This window comes from Nomia melanderi, chromosome 14 (genome assembly GCF_051020985.1).
Source record: "Nomia melanderi isolate GNS246 chromosome 14, iyNomMela1, whole genome shotgun sequence".
NCBI lineage: Eukaryota > Metazoa > Arthropoda > Insecta > Hymenoptera > Halictidae > Nomia > Nomia melanderi.
In genome coordinates this window covers 12,039,178-12,054,322 of record NC_135012.1, presented here as the reverse complement: position 1 = coordinate 12,054,322, position 15,145 = coordinate 12,039,178, and the positions used below count along the sequence as shown (strand labels likewise).

At 39.0% G+C, this 15,145-nt stretch overlaps 1 protein-coding gene across 3 annotated transcripts in view; it reads left to right on the top strand.

Moving 5' to 3' along the window:
• Positions 1-15,145, top strand: part of dpr1 (defective proboscis extension response 1) — a 441,194-nt gene that overhangs the window by 47,532 nt on the left and 378,517 nt on the right. The window lies entirely within an intron of this gene.

The window sequence follows — 15,145 nt, the reverse complement described above, 5'->3', positions numbered from 1 at the left end:
ATTTGTCATTTGCACGAAATATTCACCGTTTGCCTCGCTACCTCCTCGAGTTTCTTAAACAAAGTTCGGAATGACCCGGTACAATGTGCTTAGTCAACGAACCGTTATTAAAAGAGCCCCCGAAGAAAGGATGGAAGAAGTTACCCTTGTTCCCGTTTCGTTCATAGCTCGCAGCGCCTTTGTGGACGGTCAAGTGCCTTTAACTTTGCAGTAAGATTCAAAGCGTTGCGTATTCTGTCTATAAACCACCGGCGGAACTGCGAGCAGATTGGATTGGTTCGCTTTCAACCGGGGCCAAACTGGACTCACTATTTGATTTCTTGAAAGCAACGATGGAATCCTTTATCGTTGTCTATCGAGTGATGAGACAAAGGTCCATTGTGTCCAGACATGTGACTTTCCCCCGGTTGAACGTGATCGGACTGCGTCAAACGGGGAAGATCTCACAGGCCCCTGGCTCGAATTAATTGAACACAACAGCGAATTAAATACCTGTAGCGTTCCGGGCGACTACGGCGTAACGTTCATAACATCTTTCGAACGAAGCAAGCGCGTTTCGTCCTCCGCTGGAAACTTCGTTTCGTTCTGTTTATTGCTGTTTCGCTGACACAAAGCGCGAGACACCCAGCGCGCGTGTGACGCGACGATATTTAATTCACGGCTGTTTATTGCTGACGATATTTCATGCGGCGTTTCATTTGGCCTGTGCGTCTATGCTCGCGGGACTATTGATACTAAAAATCTTGATGAATTCTGTAGTTATAACGTTTCAGAATTGCTTGAATGCATAATTCGTGCCGATTGAGTTTCATTTACATTTGAAAACGTGAAAAAGTGAAACGAAACGTGTTGCGTTGATATTTATTGGAAGCTTTCAATTAGTTTTTAAAAGAGTCATTCGTTTATTGTTTCTTAGAGGTTTCCAGTGGAATATTTCTTGATATTATAAACGTAAAGGACTACATCAAGTTTCGACAAAATGACGAAAAATAGAATTTATAGACAATTTACGTAGGTAAATTGATTTGATTGTTGATTTACCTAATTGTAGCAAACGCCTGTTGTTTATGATAAAGGACGTACGGAGACTGTAATTTAGGTCTACCTACGACTGTTGGGTTTACCTCAGTCATGTCAATAAACGTCAATAGAGAAAGAGAGAGAGAGAAGGCGGAGACTATAGAAATGCAGCGAGGTAGAAACGTTTAGTCGACAATTACAGTAGAACCTGGATTATTGGATTTAAGTGGGCAACTGACAGTCCAGATAAGTGGAGGCTTTAGAAGAAATTTTTCTATACACGCTTGTAAAATTCAATCGCTTGTAACGAACAACTTGAATAACAAATAACCGAATGACGATTCATCGTTCATTCGTTATTATTATTATTCAAATAAAGTTTTATTTGAATAATCTCCAGCATTTCTGTGAACCAATCAGAATAACATGTAAAGCTCTGTACAATCTCGCCATTTGATTAGAACAATTCAATCAAACACGAAAAAATAATCACGATTTATCGTTCTCTTCTCCTTCATCGTTTTCATACACTTTCAAGGAACAGTTTTTTCTAGGTTTCTCGGTTGAAAGCGACACAGGTTCAACGACAGGGAAAGTTAATCTGTCACGGGCATATTGGTTTCGCGTCGGAACGACACGATCTTCGATCTTCCGGGCGGAGGCATAGTCGCGGACGAGCAAAACCGTCGGGAGATTTAATTTCACGGATCAAAAATTCAAACAATTCAGCCGAACCCAAGCTCCGGCAAATTTGATGCGCGTTGTAGGAGCATATTTCCACCAAAACACGTGAGTCTATCGCGACAATACGCTTCGAACTCCCTTATTTGCTGCGCTAACGTGGACCGTATATTGGCGAGGACCAAAGGAAATCGTATAATTTTCGTGGTTTGATCATTCCCTACTGTATCGTTGGTATATTTCACGATGAAACAGAAATGTTCGGTCATGTTGTAAGTAATGCAACTTTATTTCATACATGAGATTTGAATGTTAGAACTCGTGATTACCTCCATTTCTCTGTTTAATATTGTGTATATTATTGTGCACAATTTACAGGATCATTACGAGTTCTAAGTTCATTATTACAAAATCAACGGTAACAATATATTCAAACGCGATCAAGTTTTAATTACAATCGAAATTATCAACCTACAGTTTGACGCAACGTCGCAAATTCAAGCATATTAAAAAACAATCCAATCATAACCCCGGATTCCGTTCACGCTTCGCGAGACCAGTTGTTACCAGCGAACCGCGCGTCCCGCGAATCACTGTGCCCACCGCCAACAATGTATTACCCGAATTTTAGCGAAAACTCGGGGTTACGCGTCGAATTTCTAACAGTCACCGGTGATATATTCCGAGTCAAACCCCGCCCGTATAAATCTTTCAGTTCTGTGCAACATTCGAGCCGCCGCACCGACAGCAATGTAATAAAACGGCCACGCGCGACCTAACTCTCAGCTGCGTTAGGTGGCAAATATTTAGACCCTGACTTCGATTAACCGAGTTACTATTTTTCATGATCTGAGTCGTTCAGAATCTTGGTAAACATGCTTTGAAGAATTTCTTCTTGAACCTACATACTATGCAGCTTTCACGTTCTGAGTCAATCCTAAAATAATAATATAGTAATAATTAAAATAATAATAATAGTATTGTAATAATAAAATAATAATAAGAGGGGCAAGGGGAATCTTCCGCTCAGGATGCTCGCGTCAATAACTACAGAACAACAGTTGATGTTATTGGCGTTACGTGGAGACGATGTAACTGCGAAACGACGTAAATCGAGAGGACGTAACTCGAGGCCACTGTACAGCCTCTTCCGAGCGTAGCGTCGTTCATAGGTTCAAAAGTGCACAGGGCCAAGGAGACTCTTCCACTCACGCTGCTCGGGCAGTCTCGACTTTCGACGCACGATCATTATTGGCGCGCGGCAATAACAAAGGACGGAAGTGAGACCCAATGCGACGGAGAGTGATGGAACTGCCGTCCATTGCAGTGAACTTGGCGCTCGTAACGTCATAGGGGCAGAAACAATCACCCGAGAAATCCAATTGCGAATCTGGGAACGGCTCTTGGTGCTCTTTGTCGCGTCGAAAGGAAATTCGACGCCACTGCTCGTCGTATGTCATTTCGTTGCATTCTGTTCCGCCTGATTTCTTCGTCACGCGGCTCAGCCAATAACAACACTCTGTCGCATCTCAGGTGCCATTGTTGTTCTATATCTATTGATGCGAATTCTGAGGAGAAGAGTCCTCTCGCCCCTGCGCAGTTTGAGCTCGGCGAAGAGCGGCACAGACGTAGCGGGTCCACTGCACATTTATTTTAATTACCAGTCGCCCAATAAAAAGTCGGATAATCAAGGCTCATAATTCATAGTTTATGATTTACTTTTTAACTGCCTTGAAATTAAGATGAAATTGTATAACTGTGTTTGGTATAATGAATCCAAATAACTAACGATAATATAATGTGTTAATTAAAATATATATTTTACTTTATCAGTTGTTGATTTTGATTTCATATTTATGACTGTGAATACTGCAAAGTGTATATTTATAACCTTGGAGATTGCAATTTCGAAATATTAATCAAATTTTAATGGAGATGTCGGCTGCCAATGACCAACACTCTCACTGGCACTTCAAGCTTTATGGTTTGAGCAGATTCCAGCATTTTGAATTACCCTGTGACGTCGCACGTTATCTCGGCTTCACTTCGACTGGTGAATATTACTCAGGTCAGGTCTGGAAGGATACAGGGTGTTCCACTCTATTCCGCAGACCTCATGGGAATGGATTTTACATCTGAAAACAATTAAAACAAGTTCGTATAAATATGTGTACGTTATAAATAAGTTGTATAAGATCTAAGATTATCGACACGTGAATTATAAATATAAATTAATTTAATCGAGTGAATTATAATGATTCGATTTGGTTAAGAGTCACCGGTGACTCGAGAACAAAATCAAATATGACATATCTATATAGACGTTCTTAGCTATTTTCATACGTGGAATTTACTACCAAGAATTCATCCCGATCAATTGAGTGCATACAATCTACGAGCAAATGTTAGGCGGCGCCCGTTGATTTACGTTTTGTCCGGCGTTATCGAGATGACGGTCTGTTTACGGCCCGATTCCGTGTGCCGTAACCGGGCCGTCGTTACACTCCGTTCAAAACTCATAAAATCACAATATAAATTACGAGACAATGGGCCGGCCAGATACGCCGAGGAAACCATTGTATCATCCGAGCGGGCCAGGTAACAATGGCGCGCTGAGACAATAATATGCGGAGAGGGATGTAATTATCTTTGGCGCGGGAGAGATACCTCCGCATTGTCCCGCGGACGTCTATCCGAGACCGCCATTCGAGGCGTCGGGTATCCGTCAAACGTTGAAAGATCCGCGGACATTTTCTCCGCGGGGAAACACAACCGTGTCTCGGCTGATATTAACCGCCGGAGACACGTAATAATCCGTTATCGGGATTTAGCGGTGAACGTTCAAACCGGCCGTGATTACCGACTATTTTCCGCCGCCGATGAACGCGTACAGGTGCCATTGTTGCGCGGGTACTTGCCGGAAGAAAGAAATGGTTTCCAATTGTCGGGGGATTAAGTTACTAGGACTCGAGAGGGAAATTGTTTCATTGGTCACGGAGATTGTTCATTTGTTGGCGGACACATGGAAAGGGTACGGATGAAATATACTTTGCGAATAACGCTTAATTCATGGAAACGGAGAAACGAACGTTTCGAATGTTTCAAGAACCTAGATTGCACGAATTGATTGAACGGATTTAGATGGACGGAGATTCGAGAAGAAATCTTTCATTTGAATTTGAGGTTTAAGAATTTGAACGATTGAATTTTTATTTTTACTAAGATCTCCTGGGTAATGGTAATTTACATCGCGGGAAATAACTTGGATAAACGAGGTTCGATTGTATTTTGAGTGATTTGTTTGTAAATTAAGAGCCAGAAATGCGGTCCTTAGATCACTTTTTACTTAACTTTATCCTTGCTTGTTTAACAATTTAATCGAAAAATGCGGAGAAAAAGGAGGTGAAATGGAAATGAGTTGATTAAATTCACGGCGCATTCAATATTTCCCTTCTTCCCTTGCTTCCTCCAATAATTTACCGATGGTAAATTATTAATCGGAGTTCGATATTGCAGGAGAAGGAGAATATTTTATTTGCATAAACAATATTTTTACTATACGACTAGCAATAAAACAATGAATTTAAATCAAATCGCGCGCATAATATTCGGAAGTATTCATCTCACCGGCATACTTTCCAGGACATTCGTTCGTCACCGTGCATTAACTTCGCATACATTTGAAACATTCAAGATTCGTTTAATATGAACGTAATTAACATATAAAACTCAATATTACAGAAAATCAATTTAATCTAGAATATTCCAATGTGTTAAACATTTATTCAAAACACACGCGCACGCATAGTCTCGTCGTTCATTCGTTTTACTTGTATAGATACAACAATAAGGGATCCATTAAATCTGGAGAAATATATTATTCTAATTTTGATAAAAATTTAGAAATAGATTACTCGAATTGCTCGGTAGCTTTAGTATTAAAGAGGACGAATTGAGCTCTGTAGTTGAAAAAGATCCGAGTTTAACAATTGGAGATGTTGCAGAAACGCTTTATGCATTGCAGTCTACAGTTCAAAAAGCATTTTGTAGGTAGTAAAAAATTGTGCAATTATGAAGACGTGAAAAACGGAATTCAAAAGTATTTGAATGAAAAATAAAGAATAAAGAAATTTCTATAAAAGGGGCATGCAAAAGCTCGTTTCCAGATGACAGAATGTCGTAGACAGTTATGGCGGCTACCTCATTGACTGAGTGTTTCATATAAAATTAAAAAAATTGAAATAAACTTTAGTTTGCAGAAACTCCATTACTTACGGGCGCCCCTAATACAATTCGCCAAAATATTGATAACTCTTGCATATTTCAATTATTCTACCTTTCATTAAAGTTTCATATCTTTTCAAGTCTAGCTTGGAAACGAACTTTTTCCCCGCGTTTCATCAACGCGTTTCGGGAACGTTAATTACCCCGGGCCGGCGAAGAATTAATCGAGTTGAAAAAAAGGGGGAGAAAATGAACGTGGCCGCGGTAGTTGCACCCGCAAATTTCCGGATGAAAACGGTTCCTTTCATCCCGCTCGTCATTCTGGGGTCTCGATTTTGTTTATGTTTTATACAGCTGCTGGCTGCAACTCGGTCCGAAGCGTCGCGTTTATGGCGGCCCTCTTCGAAACGCGCGTATATGAGTACGCGCGACGGATTTGCGCTCAATTATTACGTAGAACGGTGCGCGTGTATCAGTCGGATCTGTTTTTCACGTATTTGCACGACATGCACGACATCCATTCGCGATTCGATCTACGCGTCTCGCGGAACACACGCAAATAGACGTTCGCGTGTATGGAGTTCCGTGAATGTCCACTTTTCGAACGACCCTTCTAAACAAATTCCGGATTCGCAAGCGGCTCTATCCGGTTGTAAAGTCAAATATACAACCATATTGAAAGCTACGGTTCAGGGAATCGACGCTCTTCCTTGCTGGGTTGCTCTAAAACACTTTATTTCCTTGCGGATACTGTCATGCTTCTCTGGCGTCCGCGATCATTGGATTGTGGTTTATTAGGAACTTCTGTAGAGACGAATAAGTATTAACCACTTGCCTTGTGATTTATTTCTCAACTGTGATCAATGTAACTACTTTATCATTAATAATTTATTTAAAAAGGAAAACAATTCTGAATAATCTTCAATCTATGTTTGAAGGATTCGATTAATATTCATGCTCGTTAAATTCTCTTTAAAATCTTCACGAGTCTGACACCTTGCCTTATGATTTATTTCTCAACTGTGATCAATGTAACTGCTTTATCGTTAATAATTTATTTAAAAAAGAAAACAATTCTGAATAATCTTCAATCCTTTCGCGGTGAATGGGTATACCTTTCAAGTTTCTCTGTCGATTTGTTCTCCCACCGAAAAACTATTCGTACTTGCCACGCACGCTTTACATTCAGCCTCGTATTTACGTAAGTACACGCACGCTTTGTGCACAGTTCGGTCGCACACAACCGCTCTCCGCACACATCCGTAGATACAATGTTACACGACTGTCCTTTGCCTAAATTTATGGGACTCAATACATGGAATATCCTATAATACGGTGACGCATGCGCGAGAGAAGCGATTCCCCGCGTAAAATTCTGTTTTAGAAATATTCAACAATTTTGCTCTTTGTTTTCAACATCAAAAAGTCTCTTTCGCAGGGAAATCGAATTTGAAAAACGCTGGTTATAGAATGGACACAGAATTATTTTACAGGGGAAAAAAAGTGGAAACTGTAGAATACAGGTTTTTTGTGGTTAATCTCGTTCCCTTGGCAATTGGATTTGAAAATTAGTCGAGCACACATGCGTTCGGTTAACTATTGATAGAATTTTTTTATATGCGACGCTTTGCCATTCGTTTTTTTTTTTAAAGAGCGAGGTTTGGAGACACAAAAACTGATTTTACCTTCTGTTTCGTTTGTAATACTAAAATACCGTATTTTTCGAATTCGAATGTTTTATAACGGAGTTGAATCTGTATTATGTGATTTATTTTTTAAAACACATATACTTTTGGTTTCTTATTTTACTGATACAATTTAACCTTCGGTCTATGATTTATTTTTCTGTTACTTTCTATGGCGATATTTATGCTGGTATCGATTAGGCTGTGCGTTTATTTATCACCAATTAAGCTACACGGTTTGTTCAACGCAGATGTGAAATAAAAAAGATTGTATTCAACATTTCAATTTCAAAATAATAATTTTATGTCAATAGACACGGACAGAACAATTAAAGTAGTACGTCCAACAATAGTCTTTGGACGCAGTGGCTGTAAATGCAAATAGAAAGCATGTTATACACGAAATTTTACAGGATCCAGATGTTCAAATATTTGGAAAAGTGTCGAAATCGAAATTGGTTCGGCGTATGAATGTTCCGCGAGTCCCCAAGCATGAAAATGAGTCTGAAAAAAAGGTTTCGAAAAAGACCGGTTCACATATCGATACGTTCTAAAATGAAAAAGAGAATTATAGCTTGGAGGCAAATGGAAATTTTCATCATCCAGGGAATTCATGAGATGCACGTCAAACGTACGACCATTAAAAAAATTTACAGGTTATTATACTTGCTGAAATTACAGAACTATGTAGAATTTTCCCTACTGTTCTGTTAGTGATATGAAAATTGGATTTCGCAGAATTAAAATTAATTACAATGAATGAAACTTCGATTTATACATTTCTATGAAAGCATCTTTAGAATGCATGATCATGGAATTATATAGAATAATAAATCATATACCTATTATTACGATAGAGGTAATTCGTTCATAAAATTTGTGAAAAAACTTTTCTGTTTTCTTGTTTATTGTAGTTGATCTACACTGATGCATAAAAATATATTATTATTATTATTAATATTACGTAATACATGTAAACAATAATTATTTTTTTAGGTAACTTTTATAAGTCATTCCAAGAATGCTTTAGTTTTCATAATGATACGTAATGATTTAATACTCAGCAACAAAACATTTCAATGCTTTAAGTTTTGAAACCAATTTCTTTAAAAATTGAATTTAACGCTGTGTTGTCTAAGAGAAGTAAACAGCATCAGAACTTTCGAAAACTTATATATATATAACTGTTTTGACAAGACAAAACCATGTACATTTATCAGACATTAGTTTCGGGTGAGCAGTTACCTTGTTGTTGACTCAAAAGAAACTTTCGTACAGACAACAGACTGTTGGCCATTGAATAATTGGTTATTCTTACGCATCGTTACGTTGCTTCTCAATTCTTATTTGTTCAGATAACGGTGCATGTACAAAGGAACCAAGAAAACTTGAAGCAGCAGTTTTGAGTACAAATACCCAGATTTACAACGTAACTTAACTGTATAAATTGCTATACTTCAAGCATAAAATGAGAAGAAATTAATTAGTAACTGTTTACTGTTATCGCAGAGCTGTAAAACAACCATTTCATTTCCGAACAAGAAAAGTAGATTATTGTATATATTTAATATCAAATTAATTACACGTCGGAATCTAATCGAATTTACCGATAGAAATACACAGGTTTTCCCTGTCACGCAACGACTCAGAGTTATGGCGTTCATGCGTCTTCATTGGAAGAATCAACCCTTTCACCCTAGCCTCGTGCAGGTTTCTATGCATTGCCTTGCACGTATTTCATAAAAACGCCCCCCGAGCCGATAGCAACGCCGAGTACAGCGATGGAACGACATTCAATATGGGTCCACCGTCGTGAAAAAAATCGGCCGGCGGAAACAACGGATGCTTCGTCTCGTCGGTCGTGGAAAATAAAATTTATTGGTACGCCTATTCCTAGTTTGTCGGCTGGCTAAAAATTCAATCGATTTAACCAGCAATGTCCTACGTTACGCGAGCACTGTACAAGGGTGGATAGACATATTTCTAAACTGGATTAATTGGAGAATCACCGTTGTGCCTGCAGACGCAAGCTTACTAAAAACTTTACTCAACTTTCTGGATAGAAGATTGAACATTAAGAAATATAACACCCATATAAAATCTGACTAGAATCCTGTTACCTATGTGTACTATTCAGGACGAAAGGGTTCGAGCGTAACACGGAACGTTCGCGCACCGAAGAAGGGTTAAAATTAATCTGAATGCGAGCGTACCCTCCGCGATGTCCTCGCGCACATTAACACCTGCGGCCGCGGCGGGGCAGATGGTTGCCGGGTACGTGTCTAGGCGAAAGTGGATCCCCGGTCGGGGGTGGATAGCTGCGGCACGGCGACGGAAAGGCCGCCGCGCGACGGGGGCGTCTCATCAGCGTCTCCAACCTTTCGGCCTTTCATTAACTCAAACAGCCCCTGCTTTCTCCCTTTCGGGTAAACGTAACCATGGAACCGGCGCGATTGCATTCTGGAAGGTTGCCGGGAACGGCACTAGGTGAAACTACCCGTTTCTTTCCGCCCGGATTTCTCCTTTTGTCCGACCGGGAAATTAACGAGTAGACAAGGGAATCATGGCTTCGCACCGGCTATGACGCGGCCGCTGCCTGCCGCTCTCGCGCAGTTGCTAGCCGCGTGAGAAACGTTAGAAAGAGCCCGGCTGAAGTGGACGGAACGCGCGCATGCAACGGCTGGAGTGACGAAGGACGGAAAGAGAGGAATATTTAAAAAGACAGCCAGACGAGGAGGGAGCGCGGGGGGAATCCCGCTCGCACCCCCGCCAGCCGAGTTCACGCCACTCGCCTAACCCCCTTTCGCAGCGTTCCCACGTCGCGATTTCGGGATTCTGCACCGGGGAAACATTTCCCGGCAAACAAGCGCCTCGCACCAGTCCGCGTGTCACTGGGAATTTTCTCTGGCGGCGGTGAACTGAAATTAAGGATCGGCGCGAGGGGAAATCTTGGAAATCATTTTACGGAATTGCTCCGTCGCGCGGTTCGCGCGTTTGGAGAATTAATTCGGGATAATGAATCGGGGCGATAGGGGAGTTTATTTCGGCCCTGAACTTTTGAATCGCGCTGATTTTATAAGATACAATTATGGAGATTAGTTCGGGAACATTCGGAAAATTGGGGATGAATGGATGTATGTGGTAGTAAAATAAAAGTTAATTTGTTAGTAGAGTTTGCGTGAATTAAGAATGCTAATGTCAGGTGTTGATTCATTTGGAATCTTTTTTTGAGTTTGGGATTGTGGAGATGGGATTGTACAGTTGTGCTGGAACGAAGTGTGTTTAATCGTATTTGTAGTTTAAACAGATTGTGTTTTCACTGATTGTATTAACATCTACTTTAATCAGTAGATTCCTTATGTGAATCGATTCTGTTGCCAACTTCAAACAGTAGTTTATCACCGATATTGTATAAGATATCGAACGGAATAAGTTTTTATAAATTTTTGAAAATTGTTGAGCACCAGGACACTTATTCTTATATCGACGACTTCGTTGCGCACAAGTGCCGTAACTGAAGTTTGTATGACCGTGTTGTTGCATGAAAATACGCTCATAATATGCTGAGTCACGTAGTCAATAGTAGCATCGGGATTTAGTGTTTGATGCATCGTGTCGGATACTTTCATGTTCCTCTTTTCTAGTCAACATGCCGCCTCTAAGCGGGATTTTTGCTGAGAATTGCTTTTGAAATGTGTTCCGCGGAAAGTCTTCGTTTCCCTGGAATTGCAAGATTTATTTGTGTATAGCAAATACGATTGTCCTTACTCGTCAACTGTGAACATATTTTTACGATCGCCAGTGTAAATAATTTTTATTAATAATCACTGATTAGCAATCCTCAAAATTTTCTTTATATTAGGAATGTTATCTGTACACTGATGTATAAATATTTTCCTTTTTCGTTTAATTTTTCTAGTTTCGGAGTAAAACTGATTTATTGTGAAGTTCACTTGAGAATTAGTATTTGAAATGACTTTGCTCGGATAGCAATTACATGGAAATTCAGTAACACGTACAGTTAAGATACACTGAAAGTTTGTATTAATGGACGCTCTGTACTTATCAATGAGAACGTAAAAGGATTAGCTTGTGCAGACACATCGAAATTATGAACACGTTCTCCTCTCTAAAATTAACAATTATGCATGGAATGTATGCTATGAAATTGTATTCCCTGAATATGTAATTCAAAGCATACAGGCAAACATTATGCACAATTAGTAATATTTCGTAGAATCACTATACTAATGGCGTTATACGATCTCACTCATTCTATTGTAGTTTGACTTTGCTAACGAATCAACGAGTTCAGATAAAGCAGTGATTTAATAACGCGGTAGATGCACATATGTGATAATTTAATTTAATTACACGCGATTATGACGATTCGTGCTCCAATATTGAGCTCTATAATATTAATGCTATTATAGTTCACAATTCAACAGTGCAATATGTTCTTCTGAATATGAAGCCTATTTTAACCTTTATTTATCTTTATTGATATTTTAAATAATTGTGATATGCTTACTAAAGTGAGAAGTTTGAAGAACTCTTATTGAACATCTACAATCCCTGATCGAAAGACTTGAGCCACAATTATCATACACCTCATTTTTTGTAGTAATCATCGTATTAGAAATGTACAAAAGGTAATTTAATAATAATTTCTTCGTCAGTCTTAATCTTATATATTCCAAGAGTGTTTCACTGGAAATGCTCAACACTTAATGAGATATAGACGATGTGTTCTGAAACTTGTTCGATGAGAAGTCGATAAATTGAGGAATAAAACTATTTTGAATAGCGAAACTGAAGATTTACTTGAATTTTCTGGAATCGCCTTAATTCTTACAAGGTGGTCCGGCTCATTGAACACGTCGGTACCGGTCCGAACCCTGTGGCAATTTGTTCTTCGGCGATTCCGCGACACGGTTTGCGGTTTCACGCGTGGCTTAAGCGCCGACCTTACGAACTTGTTGCAGCGCTTTATGTACGTATTACGTACGTGCCGATGCGAATGGGAATTTTCGTCCCCGTAGGGACGGACGCGATACACGCGAGCACCGATTCAATTAGACGGCGAATATTCACGCGTTCCGGCCGACTAAGTATTTCGCGGAGAACTCGCGAGAGCGTGCACGACCGTTCATTACCGATGCGCCCGTGTAATCCCGTCCCTAAAGGTGCGGATTCACTGGCAAACCATTTGCCATACAGTAGTCTTGACGCTTTCACGGCCTGGAATATTATTACATTCATTTTTGGCTTTCGGGCGAGAGCCGTGTCCGATAGGAATATTTCCTGTAGGAATATTTTTGCAAAATGTTGCAAAGTGCTCGCCAGTGTGTCTGCACCTTTACACCCGTGGGAATAATCGCACGTCGGGGAAGTTCGGCACAATTTCATCGGACCTTTTTGAATTTCCGTTTAAAACTCGCCTCGCTGATCTGACAATATTGACCCAACGAATCTCGATTCCCCGATATTAGATATCGAATAAACAAAAAGCTTTTTATGTTCCGGAAAGAGATTTCAGATTCAGAAATTTTCTTTTTTTCAGAGAGGTCTTAATGTCGCGTGAATATCAAGGCTATTAGCGATGGATAATTTATGATTATTCATTTGGTGTTACCTTGATAATTGTAATCCTCGATAAATCGAATAAAGTCATGGATTTTGTTGCTTTGTTACGATATCAGATGATTATGTAGTTACTGATATTTTTTATTTTATTCATTTATTCATTTATAGTATTGAAAATACATGTTTCATTGTAATAATTCTTATAATAATAGATAATTAGTATGATATTATAGTAATCGGTAATCGTTGAACAGTTTCTGTTTCTGTATAGTGAATGTCTGAGAATTACGCTCGTTTGCTGCAATTAGTATTTTCAGTGAGCAATTATTGATTTCGTTTAATTGCGTTCTATTAGATCCAGTGAAGTTTCTGCGCCGAGAAATAAAGTGAAGCTTCCGTATAACTGGAAATTCACGTATTCGATCGAGCATGAGGATTTTGGTTAATGCAGAATCTGGGAACGGGATTGTTTTGGCAAGTGTGTAGACTGAATTAATCAATGAATTTTGATGGATGAAAGTACCATCCGTTAGAGTAATTGTTAGAATTCTATTTAAACCGTGTGTTTCACTCGTGTGTTAAAACTGGGAGCATCAACCATAACAGAGTAAACATGATAATTATGCGGGTGAAGGAACCTTCTAATTTATTTTATACGGGATGAAGTATTCTAATTAATTTATGAAAGCCGAACATAAATCAGCGAATTAAAATCGGATTAATAAATTCACAAATACTTTAATCTCTACGAGTGCTTATATTTATATAACATTGAATCGGTCAAAAGAAAATGGAAAGTATAATAAAGGAATAATGCTGACTTTAGAAATTTTCTTAAACTATAATCTTAGTAAATCATTAACAACGATAAAACTGTACATACATACAATTAGTGTTTAATGTTACTTTTATAATAACATCTTTCGTTAAGAAATTATTAACGATAACCTTTTAATCAGAAAAATATAAGGAGACAGTAATTTGATTTCTTTCTTGTAGCATTTTTTGGAAGATAATGCCTGAAAGAGATCAAGAGTTTATTCAGTAGCCACTTAAATTAGTCGACAAGTGTCAGGAGCGAATTAAGTCGCGCGTCTTTTGTCTTTTGAAGATACATGGAAGAGTCACCGCGCCCGCAACGGGTAAAGGTGGGCGAAGAATTAACTTCGGGTCGGAGGACTGTTCCTTTCTCTCGTTTTTTCCATTCGCATCGTCATTAACGGATAACAACTCGCAATGTTGTCTTGAAGACCACTCCAATTATAGTATTACAACAGCCGAATTATTCCCCGCACACTCTCGTACGTAACACGCCCCAAATATTTCGAAAGAAGACAAAACACAGCCCCCGAAAAACACTCGAAAATTCACGATTGCAGGCGGGATGGTAATTCCAACCCTTTTCCAAGCCCCGATGCTGCATCGGCACGTTTTTCAGTGTTAACGCGGCAGCGGTACCCTCGACCGGAAAATTAACCACTTCTGTGTGAAAAGTATCAGATGACCCACAATCCCCAAATAATGTTTAGCGCATTTGTTACTGTTCAACTTTACCTTCCCGACGGAATCGTCTAACGAGCACCTAATTAAATTGTAAATATAAAAATAGAAATGGAAGCAATCTATTCTTCAAGTGTGCATTATTACTGGAAATTAATACAGACGGAGTAACTAACATTATGTAACATGGTAGATGATAAATGAAACAAAAGTTATATCCGAAGAATTGTTTGAATGGTAGTTTAACTCGATAACGTTCCATTTTACCTGAATTTACTTATTTTCGTAGAATGTCTAATTATTTCATTGACTAATGAGTTCCGTGATATCTATATATCTTAAATATATATGAATATAAATATATATTTAAAATCGACGTATAACATTTACACAATATAGTACACTAAATATTGGATTACGAATTTGCACTTGTAACATTTTCAATGTTT